The 21,803-nt window shown below is 36.1% G+C and overlaps 2 long non-coding RNA genes across 2 annotated transcripts in view; one reads left to right on the forward strand and one right to left on the reverse strand.

The window, feature by feature from the left end:
* Nucleotides 1-1,203: 1,203 nt before the first annotated feature.
* Nucleotides 1,204-21,803, reverse strand: part of LOC119766796 — a 72,207-nt gene continuing 51,607 nt past the window's right edge. Inside the window, exon 2 of the long non-coding RNA XR_005277135.1 lies at nt 1,204-1,557. This is a non-coding gene — a long non-coding RNA (uncharacterized LOC119766796). The remainder of the gene's footprint in view (nt 1,558-21,803) is intronic.
* On the forward strand, nt 13,422-15,346 carry LOC119766795. The gene is made up of 3 exons (XR_005277134.1): nt 13,422-13,966; nt 14,650-14,716; nt 15,093-15,346. It is a non-coding gene; the product is annotated as an uncharacterized LOC119766795 (long non-coding RNA).

The raw sequence follows: 21,803 nt of genomic DNA on the forward strand, positions 1-21,803 counted from the left end.
ATAACTCGACGGCAGATTTTTTGACCATGTTTCTCCATGACTCTAAAGTTGCGGATTTTTGTCCCCTTAAACAAATAAAAAAATATCGAAAATAAAAAATACGTATTTTGGGAAATTGAGTTTTTGTGAAAAAAAAAAAATAATTAAAAATCGTCATTTTTTTTTCGTGTCCCTATTTTTTCTCAATAGTCCTCAACAATACCTACAACTTTGCCGAAGACACCAAATTGATCAGAAAATTCATTCAAAAGTAACAGATATTCGAATATTTATGTACCATTTTTGTATGGACAGCTCCCAAAATTGTATGGAGACTTGTATGGGTGAACCAATGATACAAAATAGCTTCTTTGGTCATAGGGCCCCCACAATGTTTAAGCTAAATAAAAAAATACAAAAAATAAAAATGGTCGAAATCGGCCGATTTGCTCTCGTGTAAAAATTGTGATTCTTAAACTAATGTAACCAAATGAGTTTCCTTGCTTTTTCCAGGTACTTAAAATTTGATTGGAAAATTATTCAAAGGTCATTTAATGGTTGAAATACGAACGGTTAAAAGCATGTTATTAAAATCTGAAATTATTTGGGTGATTTGAACCGAAATGTGGTCATTCTTCAAATGATTAATGGGATTAAATAGTTATAAAATCCAGATCCTGAAATAATTTGCTCTGATTTTTTTTTAATCTATAAACAACAAGTTGTTATTCTTGGAAATTCAATAAGAAATTTTAATGTAAAATTTAAAATGTGAAAAAGTATTGGAACGGCCATACGGTAAGAATTTTTTTTCAAAAAAATAAGTTTATGGAAATTGGAATCAAATAAACTAATAATAATTTGAAATGCATTTTCCTGCGGTGATAATCTTTTTCAAACACTTTTTCCATTCAAGTAATAATAACATGACTTGTAATTTCATTTTTAATCACCCCTCTTGAAATTGGACTGAGTCGAAGGAAATAAACTTCAAAACATATTTGCAACGACCTTAATTTGAAAACTAACGCCACAGAATTGCAATTCAGAAAATGCTTTAGTGCTTTAGGGTAGTATAACAGCGTGAATAATGAAAGACAAATGAGTCGCCGGCGTTCCTACCGAACTGCGACGACATATTAGCATTTTTTAATCAATGGACATGAAAGTTACTTTGGACTTATTGTAGAAAAGCTAAGAACGTCATCAGAATGTTATTGAATATTTAAAAAGCTTTTGAAAAATATTTTTCTTATTTTTTCAATGTTTCAATCCCTCCACCATTCCCAATAACCCATTTCCAACGGTTGTTGTTGGCGTTTTCTCTCTTCACCGGTTTTCCTCTCTTTTGACTCGCAGAGTTAGTTATTTTAGTCGCGGTTGTCATCCTTGTCGCGGCGTCGAACGTCGTTGCGATGATGTTTGCCTGCGCAACGAGACACACACACAGTCGGGATCGTGATCGCGCCGCGGCGACAGAACTTTTTCCCCCTCGCTCGTGAGTCGTGCGTGAGAATTTCGTGCGAGTTTGTGAACTTGTGGAAGGTCGCGATTTTGAGTTGGTGAAATTTGAAAATTCTGTGAAGAAAAAAAAACGCAAATTGATGGTAATTGATGTTTATTATTTAAGAATGATTGGTTACACGCTAAATGTAGAGAAACAAAATCGAGGGGTAGCCGGAAGTGGAAAAAAGTGCTAAACTTTGAGAAGCAAAAAATACGTTAAAAAGTGACAAGTGTTGTTGTTTTCGAGAGCAAAAAAATACGAGAACAACCTTTTGGCGTGACAGTAAATTGAGTTGAACCAGTACCAGTGCTCGCCAGGGTACGATCACGTGCGATGTTAGTGCAGACAAACAGACGTGAAATTCGCAATTTTGAATTAGTCGGAATAACGGTAGATTTGAGTTAAGATATTGACAGATCGTAGTTAGTGTCATATTTGTCAGAGGAGGAGGTATTTTTTTCAAATTCTCTACACTTTGATTCTGTTACACTCAAATTAGAGGTTGATCATTATGCTTGTGTTTGATGATAACAGATTGCGCTACTAGCATGAATCCAATTGATTTTGGAAAGATTCATGTCAATTTGTCTGTGAGTGAACTTCTGGAAGCAAAATAAAAAGCAACCTGGGACTGGCGTCTGCTCCTGCTCGATCTCTCAAGTCCCGAGACATCTGTTTTCGTCCCCTTGTCCTCGTTGTCTGGTGCGTGTGCATGTGACACACGACATCCGGAGAAAAGACAACAACAATCAAGATTTCTTCATAAATCTCAATCTTGCTGGCTAAGTCGACTCTCTAATGACGATCTTGGCGCGAGTGTCTCCGTAGTTTTTTTTTTCGTTGTTTTGAACGTGCGAATTACGCTGGCTTGTTTTGTCTGGGAGGCTGGTTGGTTGGTTGGTCAGTTTCGTAAATTAGGAAGATCGTCAGGGATTCGTCCTACGCGATTTGTTTTTCTCGGGAAGTGAGAGGTTTCAGTGACGACGGCGTTGGCGCTGATGTTTGTTGGGAGAGGTTGATCAAAACAAACGCCAACTTACCAACTTCAGTAGTAGTGAGGTGGGAAAGTGAATGATCAAAGTTGTTTTTGGCACCGGGCCTCGAGTGGGGGGAGAAAAAAAGGGAAATCCCGTAAAATTAAGATGGATAGAGCGTAGACAGATATTTTTGGCAAATTCTTAATAAAAAATATTACATTTTTTAACTTTTAACTTTTACCAGTAAACATCAACCAGAGTCTAGTGCACTGTTTTTTTTTTCATTACAAACATTTAAGCTTCTTTTTAAACTATTAGAACTGCCAATATTGTTCTGTAATTTTATATAATGTTTAATACGATTCCTGAAGTCTTGTCTACAAAATAATTTATTCAGAATTTATTAAATCAGACAACTATTTAGAATACATAAAATAAAGTTAATAGTTTTATTGTAATAGTCATGTTTGACACTGGAACATTTTGAAACATTTGAATTTCCAAGATCACAGATAGGAAAATAAAAAAAAATGTTATGAGTTCTCTTGACATTCCACAATTTTTGACAGCTATTAAAATATGTTTCTTACAAATTAAATTTGATTTCAGCATTCTTTTTTGCCTTCCTCACCTTACTGAGGAAAGGCTATAAAATCACTCGAAAAATGAACTTCTTAATTTGACCTCGTAGACCCACCTTCACGTATACATATCGACTCAGAATCATGTTCTGAGCAAATGTCTGTGTGGATGTGTGTAGGTGGGTGGACAAAAAAATTGTCACTCGATTATCTCCGGACTGGATGAACGGATTTTGACCGTATTAGTCTCATTCGATCCGTCTTGGGGTCCCATAGGTCTCTATTTAAAATCAACAAGTTTAGTTAAGTACTTCAAAAGTTATGCTAAAAAAACGATTTTGGCATATGTCCGGAAGATTGTAAAAAGGGTGGTTTTGTAAGAAACCCTGTCATGTTATACATTTTCAGAAAGGTATTAAAAAGACCTTTCCAATGAGCCTAAAACATTGAAGATCTGATAACCCTATCAAAAGTTATCAGCACTTAAGTGTTATTTATACACTTTTTGGAGGCCGGATCTCAGATATTTCAATGAAAATGATGTCCGGGTCCATCATACGACCCATCGTTAGTTAGATAATTGAAAGACCTTTTAAATGAGCCTAAAACATCATCAAAAGTTATTGGCACTTAATTGTTATTTATACACTTTTTGGAGGCCGGATCTCAGATATTTCAGTAAAAATGATGTCCGGGTCCATCATGCGACCCATCGTTAGTTAGATAATCGAAAGACCTTTCAAATGAGACTAAAACATCAAGGATCTGACAACCCTATCAAAAGTTATTGGCACATAAGTGTTATTTATACACTTTTTGGAGGCCGGATCTCAGATATTTCAATGAAAATGATGTCCGGGTCCATCATGCGACCCATCGTTAGTTGGATAATCGAAAGACCTTTTAAATGAGCCTAAATTATCAAGGATCTGACAACCCTATCAAAAGTTATTGGCACTTAATTGTTATTTATACACTTTTTGGAGGCCGGATCTCAGATATTTCAGTAAAAATGATGTCCGGGTCCATCATGCGACCCATCGTTAGTTAGATAATCGAAAAACCTTTCAAATGAGCCTAAAACATCGAGGATCTGACAATCCTATCAAAAGTTATTGGCACTTAAGTGTTATTTATACACTTTTTGGAGGCCGGATCTCAGATATTTCAGTAAAAATGATGTCCGGGTCCATCATGCGACCCATCGTTAGTTAGATAATCGAAAGACCTTTCAAATGAGACTAAAACATCAAGGATCTGACAACCCTATCAAAAGTTATTGGCACTTAATTGTTATTTATACACTTTTTGGAGGCCGGATCTCAGATATTTCAGTAAAAATGATGTCCGGGTCCATCATGCGACCCATCGTTAGTTAGATAATCGAAAGACCTTTCAAATGAGACTAAAACATCAAGGATCTGACAACCCTATCAAAAGTTATTGGCACATAAGTGTTATTTATACACTTTTTGGAGGCCGGATCTCAGATATTTCAATGAAAATGATGTCCGGGTCCATCATGCGACCCATCGTTAGTTGGATAATCGAAAGACCTTTTAAATGAGCCTAAATTATCAAGGATCTGACAACCCTATCAAAAGTTATTGGCACTTAATTGTTATTTATACACTTTTTGGAGGCCGGATCTCAGATATTTCAGTAAAAATGATGTCCGGGTCCATCATGCGACCCATCGTTAGTTAGATAATCGAAAGACCTTTCAAATGAGACTAAAACATCAAGGATCTGACAACCCTATCAAAAGTTATTGGCACTTAATTGTTATTTATACACTTTTTGGAGGCCGGATCTCAGATATTTCAGTAAAAATGATGTCCGGGTCCATCATGCGACCCATCGTTAGTTAGATAATCGAAAGACCTTTCAAATGAGACTAAAACATCAAGGATCTGACAACCCTATCAAAAGTTATTGGCACATAAGTGTTATTTATACACTTTTTGGAGGCCGGATCTCAGATATTTCAATGAAAATGATGTCCGGGTCCATCATGCGACCCATCGTTAGTTGGATAATCGAAAGACCTTTTAAATGAGCCTAAATTATCAAGGATCTGACAACCCTATCAAAAGTTATTGGCACTTAATTGTTATTTATACACTTTTTGGAGGCCGGATCTCAGATATTTCAGTAAAAATGATGTCCGGGTCCATCATGCGACCCATCGTTAGTTAGATAATCGAAAGACCTTTCAAATGAGACTAAAACATCAAGGATCTGACAACCCTATCAAAAGTTATTGGCACATAAGTGTTATTTATACACTTTTTGGAGGCCGGATCTCAGATATTTCAATGAAAATGATGTCCGGGTCCATCATGCGACCCATCGTTAGTTGGATAATCGAAAGACCTTTTAAATGAGCCTAAATTATCAAGGATCTGACAACCCTATCAAAAGTTATTGGCACTTAATTGTTATTTATACACTTTTTGGAGGCCGGATCTCAGATATTTCAGTAAAAATGATGTCCGGGTCCATCATGCGACCCATCGTTAGTTAGATAATCGAAAGACCTTTCAAATGAGACTAAAACATCAAGGATCTGACAACCCTATCAAAAGTTATTGAGATCGGAAGCACTTAATTGTTATTTATACACTTTTGGAGGCCGGATCTCAGATATTTCAGTAAAAATGATGTCCGGGTCCATCATGCGACCCATCGTTAGTTAGATAATCGAAAGACCTTTCAAATGAGACTAAAACATCAAGGATCTGACAACCCTATCAAAAGTTATTGGCACATAAGTGTTATTTATACACTTTTTGGAGGCCGGATCTCAGATATTTCAATGAAAATGATGTCCGGGTCCATCATGCGACCCATCGTTAGTTGGATAATCGAAAGACCTTTTAAATGAGCCTAAATTATCAAGGATCTGACAACCCTATCAAAAGTTATTGGCACTTAAGTGTTATTTATACACTTTTTGGAGGCCGGATCTCAGATATTTCAGTAAAAATGATGTCCGGGTCCATCATGCGACCCATCGTTAGTTAGATAATCGAAAGGCCTTTCAAATGAGCCTAAATTATCAAGGATCTGACAACCCTATCAAAAGTTATTGGCACTTAATTGTTATTTATACACTTTTTGGAGGCCGGATCTCAGATATTTCAGTAAAAATGATGTCCGGGTCCATCATGCGACCCATCGTTAGTTAGATAATCGAAAGGCCTTTCAAATGAGCCTAAAACATCGAGGATCTGACAATCCTATCAAAAGTTATTGGCACATAAGTGTTATTTATACACTTTTTAGAGGTCGGATTTCAGAAATTGTGATAAAAATATTGTCTGAATCTTCCATGCGAACTATCGTTGAATAGGTTTTTTATCAGACCTTGCCGATGAGCCAGAAATATTGATGGTTGCGAACCATATCAAAAGAAATGAGTAATAAAGTTTATTTGTTAAACATGTTAAGGGGGAATGTTGCTATTTTTACTGAATGTATTGACTTTATAAATATGAGGAAGGCACCAACCACCTAAAGGTGGATTAAGTAACGTTTTATAAATCAACCCATTGTTGCCAAAAAATGATTTTCCATGAGCACTCTTATTTAGCTTCTAAACTTTTTCAAATTATGAGAACAATGGCAATCAATTTACCGATTTTTTTCATTACACTGACCTACAAAAATGACAAAAATGACTGCGCAGGCTAAACCTGAAGGGAAGCATGAAGTTTGGGGTCCCGAAAAAAAAACGTGCACTTTGATTTTTTCAATAATATTTAGGCAGGGCCGAATGGTTTTTCTCAAAAAAATTTCTTCAGAAAAGTTCTGTTAGCTTCTCCCACATATTGCATGCCATTTATGCTTGCCTGCAACAGCGACAAGCAAACTTTGGAAAAAATCCATTCGGCCCTGCATAAATATTTTTGAAAAATTTAAAGTGCACGTAGCTACGCCAATTTTGAATACTCAATACTCAGTGGTCCAGGTCGCAAAAAAAATAAATAATAAATTTTTCGAAAAAATCTAAGTCCTGAAGCATTGATGGCTTTTAAATCTTTGTGTCATTTTATCGGAAATTTAATGTAGTTTTCGAATCTACATTAACCCAGAAGGGCCTTTTTCATTCAGAACGTAATTTTTCATTTTGAAATTTTATTTTTTTCTAACTTTGCAGGGTTATTTTTTAGAGTGTTATGTTAATCTACAAAGTCCAATGGTACATAAAAGTCCCTTTGACACCAAATATCTATTCTTATCATCTTATCTTAGGCTGCAAATTATTGAAAAACACCTCATTTTTCGCATGTTCAAAAATGAAAGGGGGGGACTTTTGCAAAAACTACATTTTTTCAAACACCATATCTCCAGAAAGGCTGAACCAATTTTAGCTCGTCACGTCTTGTTGCAAAAGAAAGGTGATAAGTCAAGCTTCTATAAAATAAAAAATACTAAAACATTCTTAAAACAATAAAAATAAAAAAAAATATAATAATTGAATAACCACATTGAGGTGTGTGGTGACAAAAACTTTAAATAAAATTTGTACCAGCCTAATTAAATTTATATATGGGTCATTCCAGGTCAACTGAGTAGGGGAGAGTGGGGAGACTTGATCCCCGGGGACACTTGATCCCAAGCCTGTATCTCATCAGCATGTGGGTTAAACGGAACGGAATCGACGTAACACCTTATTATGTGGCCCTCTTAAACCTTGCGGTTTCGTCAACGGATCCACAGGCGTGTATCGTTCTTTTTGCGACAAGACTCCGTCTCCCGGGTCTCCTAAGTGTGAAGGTATGGCACGGGGAGAGGGCACCGAAAACCTATTTTTACACTTAGAATTTATTTGCGTCCGCCTCGGGATTCGAACCGGCGACCTCTGGATTGTGAATCCAGTGCGCGGTCCGATTGATCCACACAGGCAGACAGCATGTGGGTAAAACAATTAGCTTTGTTCTAGAAAGTTGTGCGAAATTAACTAAAACTCATTGTAGAAAACAAAGAAAAAAATTAAAAAAATTTTAGATTGAGTTACACACATTTTTCTAAAACGAGCTGCCAAAAACTTCCAAGAGATCTTTTTTTATTTTACTGATATGCATAGAATTATTCAAAAAAATATTTTTTATATATGGATTGTTTGATAAACTTATCAACTTCAAAACCCTTACGCAATTGATGTTAAATTTATCGTCATACTATTTTTACAATCAATTGTTTAAAAAAGTGCGTTTAGAGAGACTTGATCCCTGCATTTTTGCAGTCACTGAAATCAGCCTCAAGATTTATTAATTGGGCTGGGATTTCATACATAGTTTCCTTTAGTATAGTTGTACATAACTTACTGCAGTTTGAACCTTTTTTCAAAAGCTTTGTAAACAAAAATTTCCAGCTTTTGTAAACATGCTTAATTTTGATCTAAAAAATAATATTTTAAGTTTTTAAATATTTTACATACTAAACTTGTTAAATTTTGAACACAAACGTACAGGTTTTATGTGAAATTGCTGTAACTTATAGAAAATTAAATGTTTGGATGAATAAGAAACATTTTGCTTAATATTTCTTCAAAATGTTGAAAGGGGGATGAAGTTACCCCTGACATTTACTAGCCAAACATTGATGAATGTTTAAGCTTTCAATTTATGCAAAAAGTTTATAGTTTTGTGAGTAATTGATAGAGTTATATGCGATACAAAAAAAGGGGATCAAGTCTCCCCACTCTCCCCTACACTTTTGGACTCGACCTTCACCGATTTGGAACAAACTTGGAGGGAACGTTCATCTATCGATAGTTAACAGAAATCCCAAGTTTGGTGCTGATTGGACTATCCCTCTATTTTTGGCACCGTCCTCTTTTTTGACGATTTTCTAAAGAACTTTTTTTTTCTTTTAATCATAACTTTGCAACTATTTCCGTAAATGACTTTCTACAGGTTGCATTTTATAGAAAATTGTCCAAGGAGTTCGATAAAAATAAAATTTTAACCATTAAATGCCTACAAACATTATATTTTAACGTTTTAAGTATTAAAATTCAGTTTGGACCAATTCCTTATTATGAATACAAAGAGACGAGATGTTCCTTTTAATTCCGCTATATATTTCTAATATCTGGACAGATACGTATTTCGTCTACCACTTGCAGACTTCTGTTAGTCGAGATCAGAACACTGATGAAGTATGCAAGTAGTAGACGAAATACGTATCTGTCAAGATATTAAAAATATATAGCGGAATTAAAATGAGCAACTCGTCTCTTTGTATTCATAGGCATTCTGCTAAAACGCTCAAGCAAACCACAATTCCTTATATTTTTATTCATTTTATTTTATCACTATCGTGTTCCCCGGACAATTTTACATAATAATCAATGTAGACCTCAAACTAAAATGAACTATTGGCAATATACAGCTATTTTACTGAAAAAAGTTTGATTTGACGCAGCACTCGGAAGTGGTGGTGTGCTTTTCAACAAAAAAGGGATGAATCTCACATAGTTCGAGTTTTATGTGTGAGAAACTTATTTCAGATTTGAATTCAAAGGACAGAGTGCAGCACAACATCAAACTTCTTTCAGTAAAATCGCTGTATCTCGCCAATACTTCATTTTAGTTTGAGGTCTACATTGATAATTATGTAAAATTGTTCGGGGAACACGATGGTGATAAAATAAACAAATAAACGTTAAAATATAATATTATTGGGCATTTAAGTGTCAAATTTAATTTTTATCAAATTCCTTTTACAATTTTCTATAAAATGCAGCCTTTAGAAAGTCTTTTGCTCAAATAGTTGTAATGTTATGATAAAAAAAAGTTCTTTAGAAAATCGTCAAAAAACAGGGCGGTGCCAAAAATAGAGGGATGGTCCAATCAGCACCAAACTTGAGATTTCTGTTAACTATCGATAGATAACATTCCCGCCAAGTTTGGTCCAAATCGGTGAAGGTCGAGTCCAAAAGTGTACTCAGTTGACCTGGAATGACCCATTAGGGTGTAATATGGTTGTATGGAAAAAAATAAAGTTGTCCAAATTTAGTGAGCACAGCACTTTTTCAGTTCATTTTGGGGTCCTAAACAACTCCCCAAAGATTGGGACCGATTGGTTTAGTCCTCACTTTGCGCAAAGTGATTCAATTTTCCATATAAATTTATATAGAGAAAACCATTTTGTTGGATATTGATATCTATCAAATCCACGTTTCATGCTATATCAAAACGGGACTCATATTCGGATGCTCTGAAATGTGTTCTACAACTTGGCCGAAGAGAGTATGGTGCTAGCTTGCTCCTATAAGAAGATATAGCGTCCTCAAAACTCATCTAAAACGTGATTTTAGAGCAAAAAACACGTTTTAGACGAGTTTTGAACACGTTGTATCTTTTTTTAGGGGCAAGCTAGCACCATACTTTCTTCGGGAAAGTTGTAGAGGACATTCCAGAGCATCCGAAAATGAGTCCGGTTTTGATATAGCATGAAACGTGGATTTGATAAATATCAATATCCAAAAAATGGTTTTCTCTATATAACTTTATATGGAAAATTTAATCGCTTTGCGTAAAGTGAGGACTAAACCAATCGGTCCCAAACTTTGGGGAGTTGTTAAGGGCCCGAAAAGGAACTGAAAAAGTACTGTGCTGGAAAATCGATTTTGATATTACACCCTAATGACCCATATGTAATTTTGAACTTAAGAACTGTAATGTTCAAGTATAAATTTATTTTTTTAATACTTGAGCAAATTTCAATCCTAAAACCAGTTAACATAAGTACCCAAACCGTTCACGTGCACGTGCTGCGCTACATTAGTTGACATGTGCCGCTGTCGTAAGTGTGTATGTGTGCTTTCAGTATGCAGTTGTTCTGATGCGCACACGGTTTGGCTCGTTGCCTGTGGCGTGCGCGTCACACGAAATTGCACTTTTATTCCCGGTTTCTGTGGCGCGAGAAGAACTGTACATGCCGATATAGGGCTACAAGCTGTCAGATTTACGGCAAGAAACGAGGGAAAAAATGACAGAGTGAGGGAGAGAGCAAACACACTCTATGATGGGGCAAAAAACGCAACTGGCGTGAAAATTGAAGTTACGATCGCAGGTGTTGATGGACTGTGATGGGGATATTCGCGTTGCAGCAGCCGGCATGACGTTCCTTGCGTTTTCAATTTAGTTTTTAGCGTGTTTTGATAATAACGCGCAAATGAACGCCCGGGCAGACGGTAATAACAAAATTCATGTCATTTCAATAACAGATTTAGTTAAAATAACAGAAAATGTTATTGAATATTCTTGTAAATAAATTTTGGAAGAAAAAATAATAACAGTTTTTGTTATTTTAACAAATAATGTTATTGGAATGATATTCAATTGGAAATGTGGAATAAGATAATAATAACAGTTTAAGTTATGTTTTTCCATTTAATTCAATAATAACAGGAGCTGTTATTGGTTTGATATTCCATTGGAAATGTGAAATAAGATGATAATAACAGTTTAAGTTATGTTTTTCCATTTTATTGTATAATAATAGAAACTGTTATTGGTTTGTTATTCCATTTTTTTACCACCTAGCAGGAGGATAATAGAGTTATCTACGTGCGCATGTATTGCGTGTACGTACACGAAAAAGATTGAGGTTAAATTTTGTACCCGCCAGCAAAACAAATGGTATGCTAGTGTGCGTGAGCTCGGTCTTAGATAACTCTATAGAGCTATCTAAGCCTGCTCTCACGCACACTAGCACGCCATTTGTTTTGCTGGCTGGTACAAAATTTAACCTCAATCTTTTTCGTGTTCGTACACGCAATACATGCGCACGTAGATAACTCTATAACCGAAAGTTTCTATGCCTGTATTAGTGAGATACGTTTTCTTCTTCTTTCTTTCATTTGAAGGCAAAAAATAAAAAAAATCATCAGTAAATCCAAAGTTTAGTTATACACAAACAAGTCGCTTAATTTAATATTATAAGAGATTAAACGCTGGCTAAACTAAAACTGGCCCAATGGCCCGTCTTCCTAATCGGCGTATTGTTGTACTCCTCCTGGGACAACCTACTGGCCAACGGAACCTCCATCGACTTCGGCGGGGACATTGATGAATCGTTGCAGAAGTCCTTTTCCGGTAATGGAGACATCGGGAAATCATCGCGTCCGGCTACATTGGCGAATCATCCAGCGGTGACGACTCGGGCGAATCAGACGTCACATCGGCGTCGGAGCATCGAGACTTGAAGTTGTCCCATAGCGCGGTACTTGGCGGGGTTTGGTTTCTGAAAAACAGCATTTTGAAAAATTTCTTAAAACGTAGACTCGAACTAACAAACCTTCAAACTAATAAACACGACCTCGTCCATGCCTCCGTCGTCCTTATCATTCCACATGATGTTCGGGTTCGGGTTCAAGCTCCACGGCCAATCGTTCTTCAGCAAGGATTCCGTTTCCGGAAACAGTCGGCTTCGCATCTTCAGATTTTAACCGGTCGGTACCTACATCGTCGGTGGCCTTGGAGGAGTCGTTGCTGCCGGATAGATAAGCGAAGGGGAATTTCGTCAAAAGGGACCGGTCGAGAAACGACCGGAAGATGGCGGACGACGGCACTGGGAATTTCAGCTGGTTCTTTTGTAGTCGGCGAATCTTGCTGATTTTAGGGCGCAGCGGTTAAAGAAGTGTGAGTGGCTTGGAAGATGTTCGGGTTCAACGGAGGCTTTTCGGACGTGACGTTTGGAGTCCCCAAACGCTCCGCAGCAGGACCAGCACCAGCGCAGCAGGACTTTCAGCACTTTTCCTCCAACCTTTTCATTTCTTCACTGATATTTCCGGTGACCGCTCCAAAGGCACATCCTCTTCCTCCCATGGTGCGCTAAAATCTAGAAACATGTATGAGTAAAAACATTTTTTTGAACAAAAGCTTCAACAAACCATCCTTGGCGACATCCGCCTCGAAATCGTAGCCACCCTTTCGAAGATGCTTCTCCAGAATACCCGGGCAATGCGATTTTCGCTGACCAGCGCCTCGCTCATCGTCAGATGGATAGCGCTCGGCCCACGGCGATCAACTTCTGGTGCAATCAATATTAAATATTAAAATTTTTTGACACCACCCAAAACGGTGAGATAAAAGAAAACAAAATAAATAAACCACCCACCAAGCAGACAAGCAGCCTCAACAGTAGAGGCCATGGTCGAAGAATGTCAGGGCCGGCTCAAGAAATCTACTGAAGTTTCTTACAGAGTTTTCAATATTTTGTGCATAAATTACACAGCATGCTGCATTCTGCTGCAAGATAAAAGAAGTAAACCCACATTTATGTTACGCAGAATGCAAAAAAATTAACTACAGTTTTGGTGCTTATTTATTTTTAGTAAATTAAAAAATAATTGAAGTAGATGTATAATAAATTTTTAATCCAATGTTTAAGTTTTACGATTCCGTCATTTATGAACGGTTCCTGCAGCTGCGCGCGCCGCGCGTCTCGTCATTCATGGCCGTGCAACACGATTTTCAAACGTCAACACACAATCGCAGAAGGCGCTGCTGCTTGCGGAATGTTTACCTTTTCGTTCGGTATCCGCGAGTGGTCCCGCTTTGGTGGTGAAGGGCCGCGTCCCGTTATCGTTGTCGTGTGTGTGCGTGTGTGTTTGTGTTTGTTTACATTTTGTGGGGAAACAAAATTCGCGAGTGTTTGAGTAATCGAGCTTGCAGCAGAAGGAAAATCAAAGCAGTTTGTTTCCGGAATAGATTCAGCTGACAATTTGTAAGGTTTCGGCTTTTGCAGAGGATTTAAAAAGTGAGTGCGTAACTACTTGCAACTGACAGATGAAGGAAAGCTATTTCCGGACCGTGGAAAGGATGGATTCTTCAACTGTTACTCATCATAATGCAGATTCTGCCCAGCAGAGGGCATTTGCGTCCTTGGATCGTTTGTGCATGGTAAGTTTTCCAAATCATTTATTTTCTTAAAAAATAAAAGTCAAGCACAACAACGTAAATGGGCCAATGTGCATTTTTTAAAAGCAGTCTGTCCTACTCCCGTCAGTAAATGTTTACATTTAACATGAGCAGGACAGACTGCTTATTTACAAATCGAGTTTGATTTTTACATTGTTTAGCTTGAGGTCGTTGAAAGTAATGGTTATTTTAAATATTCCGGCTTGTTTTCTAAAGGCGCAAGAGCCATTAATTTGTGAACAAGTGGGTTTTCGATGTTTACAAAAGGTCCATTTCATAAATTATAGCATAACTATGTAAATGGGCCAATGTCGAAGAGTAAACAAAAAGTCTATCCCTCTCACATCAGTTGATGTTTACATTAGGATCGAGCAGGATAGACTTTTCCTTTACTCTTCGACATTTGCCCAATTACATTGTATGTACATTGTAAGCTCATGAGTTAAGATGTGAACCATGCCGAGCTCATGAAAAAGTCGAAAATTCTCATACAAATCATGAACTAGTTTTCAAAAGGACACAAGAGCAATTTGTAAACAAAACCGTTTCTCGATCGGTATTTGATCGCTTTACGAAATTATCTCCAAAATGAAACTAACTAGAAAATTATTTGTTATTTGTGAGATTGTGAGTATAATTTTTAACGAAGTCCAATCCATTTTCAGAAACTTCTTCGCCAGGAAGGACCATGGATCAACCCGGAAAAATCGATATGACGTTTTGATGTTTTCAGTTAAGTAGACCATTTTTAAACTTATACAAACTTCAATATTTAGAAAAAACGACAAATCCCATGTTTTCTACAAGACTTGTCTTGAAGCGCAATCATTTCTATAATTTTGTTGCAGTTGTTGGTAGTGAGAGCAGAACGATCGATTCTTAAAATTTGTATTTTCAACATGTTTCTTGGAGAAACATTATATGTCTTGAACGTCCTTACGATGCTCACATTAGATCTCAGGATTCAATTGTGGCTTCTCAGTCCAGTAATTTTATGTTTGTTTGCTAAAAGAGCTCGTTGGAGTGAATTTTCTCTCGATTGACTTAGAAACTGGTTTTTAAAATTGCACTAAAATATAACTCATTCAACCTTCATTTCCTTTTCCAGCTTTATGGTTCCAACAATCGATGTGTTCAATCATCAAACAACAATTCATTATTTGTACCACCAAGAGTCAGATAAGTATTTTATTTATTTTAAGCTTAGCTCAAAATTCTTTGTGAAATTTTTATTTTATTTTTAGGTGTGACCAATTTAATCTGTTTTGGAAGTAATTTTTCATCGAAATGGTATTTGTTCAAAATCACGAACTGGCAGTGAGGCTGAGCTTTGGAAGTCGGTGTCATCATGGAGACCGTGAGTATCAACAGTTTATTTTAAAACCGTTGTAATAGTATCATATAAAAAGTGTTCTGACTTCTCTATGCTATTATTTTTGAAGTTTCAAAAAATCAAATCAAAATAAAACCATCCACATTAACGACCCCCGGGTCTTTTGTGGTCTCTATTGCAAGTTTCTGCTCGAACCTAGGAGTCCGAAGGCTTGAATGGGGAGAGCACCCAAACCTCTTTCTACTCCAAGGAACCTTCCACCCCAGTGTTTGAACTGACGACCTTTGGATTGCGAGTCCAACCGCCGCCAGCGATTCCACCGGAGTAGGCTTGGTTTGGTGTGTTGTTTGTACTTATGGCATGGAGACAACTCCTACACCTGAAATGACTTAACGGCCTAACAACCAAGGCCGGGACCGACATTTTACTTCCTCATCCGATGGAAGGTTGCAGCAGATGGGAATCGAACCCAGAATCATCCGCTTACAAAGCGGACAGCGTAACCATTCGGCCACGCACTGCTCTTTTGAAGTTTCATTCATTGCGAATTTTATTTCAAGTTTTTGGTCCCCGAAAAGTCCCCCTGAGAAAAAATATTGCTGAATATTTTTATTTTTACTGTAAAAAATCTTGTACAATATATTACATATCGTCATCAAGGGTGACATTGGGTCTGGGGGTGAGATTGGGTCATACAAATTTCAGCATTTTTGTATGACCTAATCCCACAGTACTATAAAAAATGCATTGTATAACTTTTTTGTAATTTTAATCAATAGGGCACTTTTGGACTTTTTGCAAATTTTGAATGTTGTGACCACAGATCGGAAAAAGACAACACTTTAGGAATAACATATGTTCATAAATTCATTGATATTTTGCAATTTTTGGTAGTAGCTTAACTATAATAATATATAAAGCTTTTTGTGATAGCATAACACTTTTTGTTATGTAATCAATCCATAAAAATAACAGTTTTTGTTATTCGGGTGCTCCCCATCCATCGCTCAGAATAACTAACCTTGTTATTCTATTGTTCTGGATTCTTTGTTATTAGTATGTTATTGCAATAACAGAGCAATAACAATTTGAGTTATTTTTCGAACAAATCTTTGTTATGGAAATTTGTTATTTTAACAACTAATCCGATCAACCCAATAACGGATTTTGATCTTCTCACAATATCAAAAACTGACCTTCCCGAGTTATTTCCGTCTGCTCGGGCGCTAAGATGAGAGATGATTGTTGTTGATCGCCGTTGATTTTGAGTTCTTGAGATCAATGTTAAATCCTGTAAATTAAATTTCCTAAAGCAGTATAGTAAACTTGTGCTCTGAAAAGAAAGAAAAACAGCCAATTTTATAGCACCCAAATCCCCCAAATTGTTTATACCAAATAGATCGAAACCTTGTTATCGCTCACTTCTTAACCAAACATTTTAACCCCCCAATAAACCGCTGGCTGTCATAAAAACTAGAGTCAAATGTACACAATCTGCCTTTTTAAATCACGCTCAGTGGCGATGAGATTTAGTAGCAGCGGCATTTCCATCTGCTTTCCAAGAATTTCAATTAACTCCGTCATGTTCAACCGCCGCTGCCGCCGACAAAACCGCACGTTCCCCAAACAACAGCCGCGGCTCTTTCACGTGAACTCTTCAACCCTACCCTAGAAAATGCTGCACAGAAAGTCGTCCAAAGAAACGCTGCTTTGATCGCCGTGGTTTTGGTGTGGCAAGAAGGCAATAAATCATCAGGCTGATTTTGTTGTCTGGATGGAGCAGCACTTTCCTTGAACTCGTGTCGGAGGCCCGGCTGCCGCCTGCCACCCCCGAGAATGATGGAGATGTGCGCGATCGTTTGTATTCTGCGCGAGATCCTTGGAGGTCTGCTGGATCGGTGCAGAAATCATGGCTTGTGCCGGGAATTAATTGAATTAACATTTTTAAGTAAACAGAGGCATTGTGGATTTTTTAAATTGAGATTTGCATTGAAAAATGGTTTTTGTTACCGTAATCTGGGGCGAATCGGGACTTCGGTCTGAAATTTGGAAATGGATGTACACTTTTTATTGGTCTGAGTCTGTTCTAACCGAAACCAACCAGAAAAATCAAAATATTGTGCTCCAATATGGTTAAAACTGCTGTCCCAATTCGCCCCATGTGTCCCGATTAACCCCAGTTTACAGTACTACAGTTCAAGTTAACTAAATATAATTAACCAATCATATCCCACCCATCGCGATAAACTTTGAATAATATTAGGGCATAAAAAAAACTGGAAACTTATTTTGACATAAAATTTAGAGAATCTTAACAAAAACTAATACAAGTTTACCTTGCAATACCGAAATTCCAAAAACAAACATTGTCAAAGTAACATGAAACAAGTTAATTCTCCAATACCAGATATTTTCTTTAATTTTTGTATGTAGTTTTTTTTCTCTACGTTTATGAAAATGGACTTTAAATATTTTTGTGTGTTTTTTTTTTATTTGGATGAAACTTTTACCTTACAATATCTTTGTTAAAAAAATTACGTCATCCAAGTATGTGAAAATTCGAAAATTGTTACCTTATGAAGGAATTGTCTGATCGCTTTGGTGTCTTCGGAAAAGTCGTATTAGGACTGTTCTGAAAAAATGGGTACACAAAAAACCCCAATTATCTAATTGCCCTGAAAGTTTATACTCAGAATATGGTCGTTGAATGTTTTAAATTTAATTTTAGATGCAAAATCAAATTTGCAATCCCAACATATTTCGTCAAATCTCCATAGTAAAAATAGGTTTTTTGAAAATTCATTTTCTAGCGATGAAAATGGAAAATGGGAATTTTTCAGTCCTAAATCATAACCTATAATTTTTTCGAAGACACGAAAGCGATCAGAAAATTTCTTTGTAAGATTTTTTGTGTGATTCGATTATCTAACGTGAAATTTTGCGAAGGCCTTCGGATAATCGAAGTTTTGTCTTGATTTTTTTGTTCTAAATGAAAAAATTACTTTCTCGGTTGTTGCAGATCCGAAAAACCATTAAATTTCCCTTCTAATGTCATGTCCTAAAATTAGTTCAGTTGTGTAATGAAAAATGGCAGAGGTTTCAAGACCATTTTTGATTTTTTTTCCAGCATTTCCATTCCCAATATGTTTTTGGCTGAATCTTGAGTACGCCACCAAATCGGATATCCAATTTTACATAAATGATTCTTTTCATACAAAATTTTCACATTCACCATTTCTTGCTGCAATTTATTTGAGAACACGTCTTTTTGAATGTTCAAAAATAAAAGGGGTCATACCGCCCCTACTTTACAAGACGGACCACGGATTCGAGATCAAAAAAATATTTCACGCAAATCGAACAGGACAAAGAAAAAAATCAATTCTCGTAATCGTGAATTAAATTCACGAATGTGAGAACCACGAAGGAATTTATTCATGAGTATGGTGCATTTGCACTATAAACGTGAATATATTCTTTCGTGGTTCTAGCATTCGTGAATTTAATTCACGATTTCGAGAATTGACTTTTTTCAGTGGAGTCAGGGCAACTTACGTGTACATTGGCAGAGGAGCAGTTCTCTACGAAATCGGTCTTTTTTTTAGAATTTTATTTTTTGTATTTTTTAATTCGACTGAAACTTTCTTGGTGCCTTCGGTATTCCCAAAGAAGCCATTTTGAATCGTTAGTTTGTCCATATAATTTTCCATATAAATTTGGCAGCAGTCCATACAAAAACTATGTACGAAAATTCAAAAATCTGTATCTTTTGAAGGAATTTGTTAATCGATTTCTTGTCTTCGGCAAAGTTGTAGGTATGGATATAGACTGCACTGAAAAAACATGATTTGGAGATTTTTTATTTAACTTTTTTTTCACTTACCCAGTGAAATCAATCCGAATTCTGAAACGGAATCTAATTAGCATCGTATACAAATTCCGTTTCAAACGCAACAACCGGTTCCGTGTTCGAACCGGTTGTTGCGTTTGAAACGGAATTTGTATAGAGCAATTCCAGCTCAAATCAGGATTTTTTCTGGTACTTTTGTACCCGACCCTCTCCGATTTCAATGAAACTTTGTAGACATGTTATCCTAGGCCTATATAAGTCATTTTTGTGTATATGGAGCCAATAGTACTCGAGAAAAACATTTGAGAAGGGCGTAAGGTATTTAAATATTTTAGTATTTTGCAATTAAAAAATTACTGTATCTCGAAGTACCAAAAAGTGGTCAATGACAAACTTGTAAGAAATTGGACGGGCTTTCTGCTAAAAATACACTGAAACAAAAATACACGCCACTTTTATGTCATTTTTCAATTTTTAAGTTTAAGAGTTAAATTTGAAGGTGATGTCACGATTTTTTTTCGCTCAAAATTTTTGAGGAAATACCCTAAGATGTTACCAAAAGACTGAAGAAAAATGCAGGATGGTATGTCTCTCCTAAAAAAATACAAAAATCATTTACTAAAACTGTTTTTTTGAAAAGTGGTCTAAACGTCAATTTTTTTAAAAACCGGTAGTGGGAATCGATTCCCCAGATAATTTTACATAAAAGTCTCCATATTGACCATTGTCCTTTGTCCAATCCTTGGGAAGATACAGCGGTTTTAAAAATAAAAATGTTGAAAAAACGGGATTTTTGGTGGTTTTTGGCATTTTCTATATGACAGACTTGGTTTTTCAGTCTCGTAAATATTTTTACCGGAAAGCTCGTCCAATTTCCCATAAGTTTGCCGTTTAGACCACTTTTCAAAAAAACAGTTTTAGTAAATGATTTTTGTATTTTTTTAGGAGAGACATACCATCCTGCATTTTTCGTCAGTCTTTTAGTATCATTTTAGGCTATTTCCTCAAAAATTTTGAACGAAGAAAAATCATGACATCACCTTCAAATTTAAGTTTTAGACTTAAAATCAAAAAATATCATTGATGTGGCGTGTATTTTTGTTTCAGTGTATTTTTTTCAGAAAGCCCGTCCAATTTCCTACAAGTTTGTCTTTGACCACTTTTTGATACGACGCAACGGCTTCGAGATACAGTAATTTTTAAATTACAGAATACAAAAATATTTAAATACCTTACGCCCTTTTCAAATGTTATTCTCGAGTACTATTTGATCCATATGCACAAAAATGGCTTATATAGGCCTAGGATAACATGTCTACAAAGTTTCATTGAAATCGGAGAGGTTCGGGTAACGTCATGATTCGAAATCCGGACACTTAGTAGCATATCATTTTTGTTATAGCTTGCAAAAAATCATGTAATAAGTTGGAAATGTAGAAATATTATCAGAATGTAGTATAAACAGTCGGTTTCAAGAAAATGCATGCAAAATATGTCTTGTCTAGCAATTTTTCATAAGAATTTTAAAATTATAAGGCCGATGCAAATATTTAAAAAAGTTTTTGTCCCTCGGCCTGGCCGAGGTCAAGGGGGCAAAAATAAAAAATATAAAAATTTAAATAACAAGCCATAGTCTTCACATTTAAACGAAAAAGTATTTTAAAATGCATTTTACACTAGTTCAGTTGTTTTGCAATCATTAGTTTTCAAAAAATCTAAGATCTGACAAAAACAAAAATTGTATCGAAAAAAAAGATTTTGCATCGAAAATTTTCAAAAAATCTAAAGATTTTATAATAAACCCAAACATGCTAAAAATGATTTTAAACGCAGGAGAATGTATTTTAATTTGATTTCAGCTGGTTGCACATGAATTTTCATTGAAATTTTGAAGTTTATTGTAAAAATATTTTTTTTGCCCCCTGATTTTTCGGGCCAATTTTGAAGGGGGGGGGGAAACTTTTAAAAATATTTGTACCAGCCTAATGACTTGTTATGCTTCGAATCCCGGACACTGATAAAAGCTGATTCGAAATCCGGACACATTTGCTTCGAATTCCGGACACTCGATTTTACTTATGAATCGCACAAATTTAAACTGAAATGTTAGTGAATGGCATTCTTTAGGTCTCAAATAAGTTGTTAACATCAAAACAATGGATATTTTATATACAAATTTTCTAGAATTTAAGGAAATCGAAACCATAAATTTCTGCTTTGCCATCCGGTGCATCGAACGCCTATGAAATATTTCAAGTGAAATGTTTCGTATTTTTGGTAAACTTATAATTTTTTTTTGGCATTAACTACAGCGTTCAAACAAACTTTAAATGAAAGTTGATGAAGGAATTCATCAAATAACACCGTTTTGACAGTCTAAATGCGAACTTATATCCATATAATTGATAAAACAAGATGAAGTGTCCGGGTTTCGAAGCGTCCGGGAATTCGAATCATGACGTTACAAAAGTATCAGAAAAATTCCTGATTTGAGCTGGAATTGCTCTGAAGTAAAATGGCTTCTTTGGGCATACCGAAGGCACCAAAAAAGTTTCAGTCGAATTAAAAAATACAAAAAAAATCGAATGACCGAAATCTGAGAGAACTGCTCAGAGAATAACCCCTAGGATTGTGCA

Source organism: Culex quinquefasciatus, chromosome 2 (genome assembly GCF_015732765.1).
Source record: "Culex quinquefasciatus strain JHB chromosome 2, VPISU_Cqui_1.0_pri_paternal, whole genome shotgun sequence".
NCBI lineage: Eukaryota > Metazoa > Arthropoda > Insecta > Diptera > Culicidae > Culex > Culex quinquefasciatus.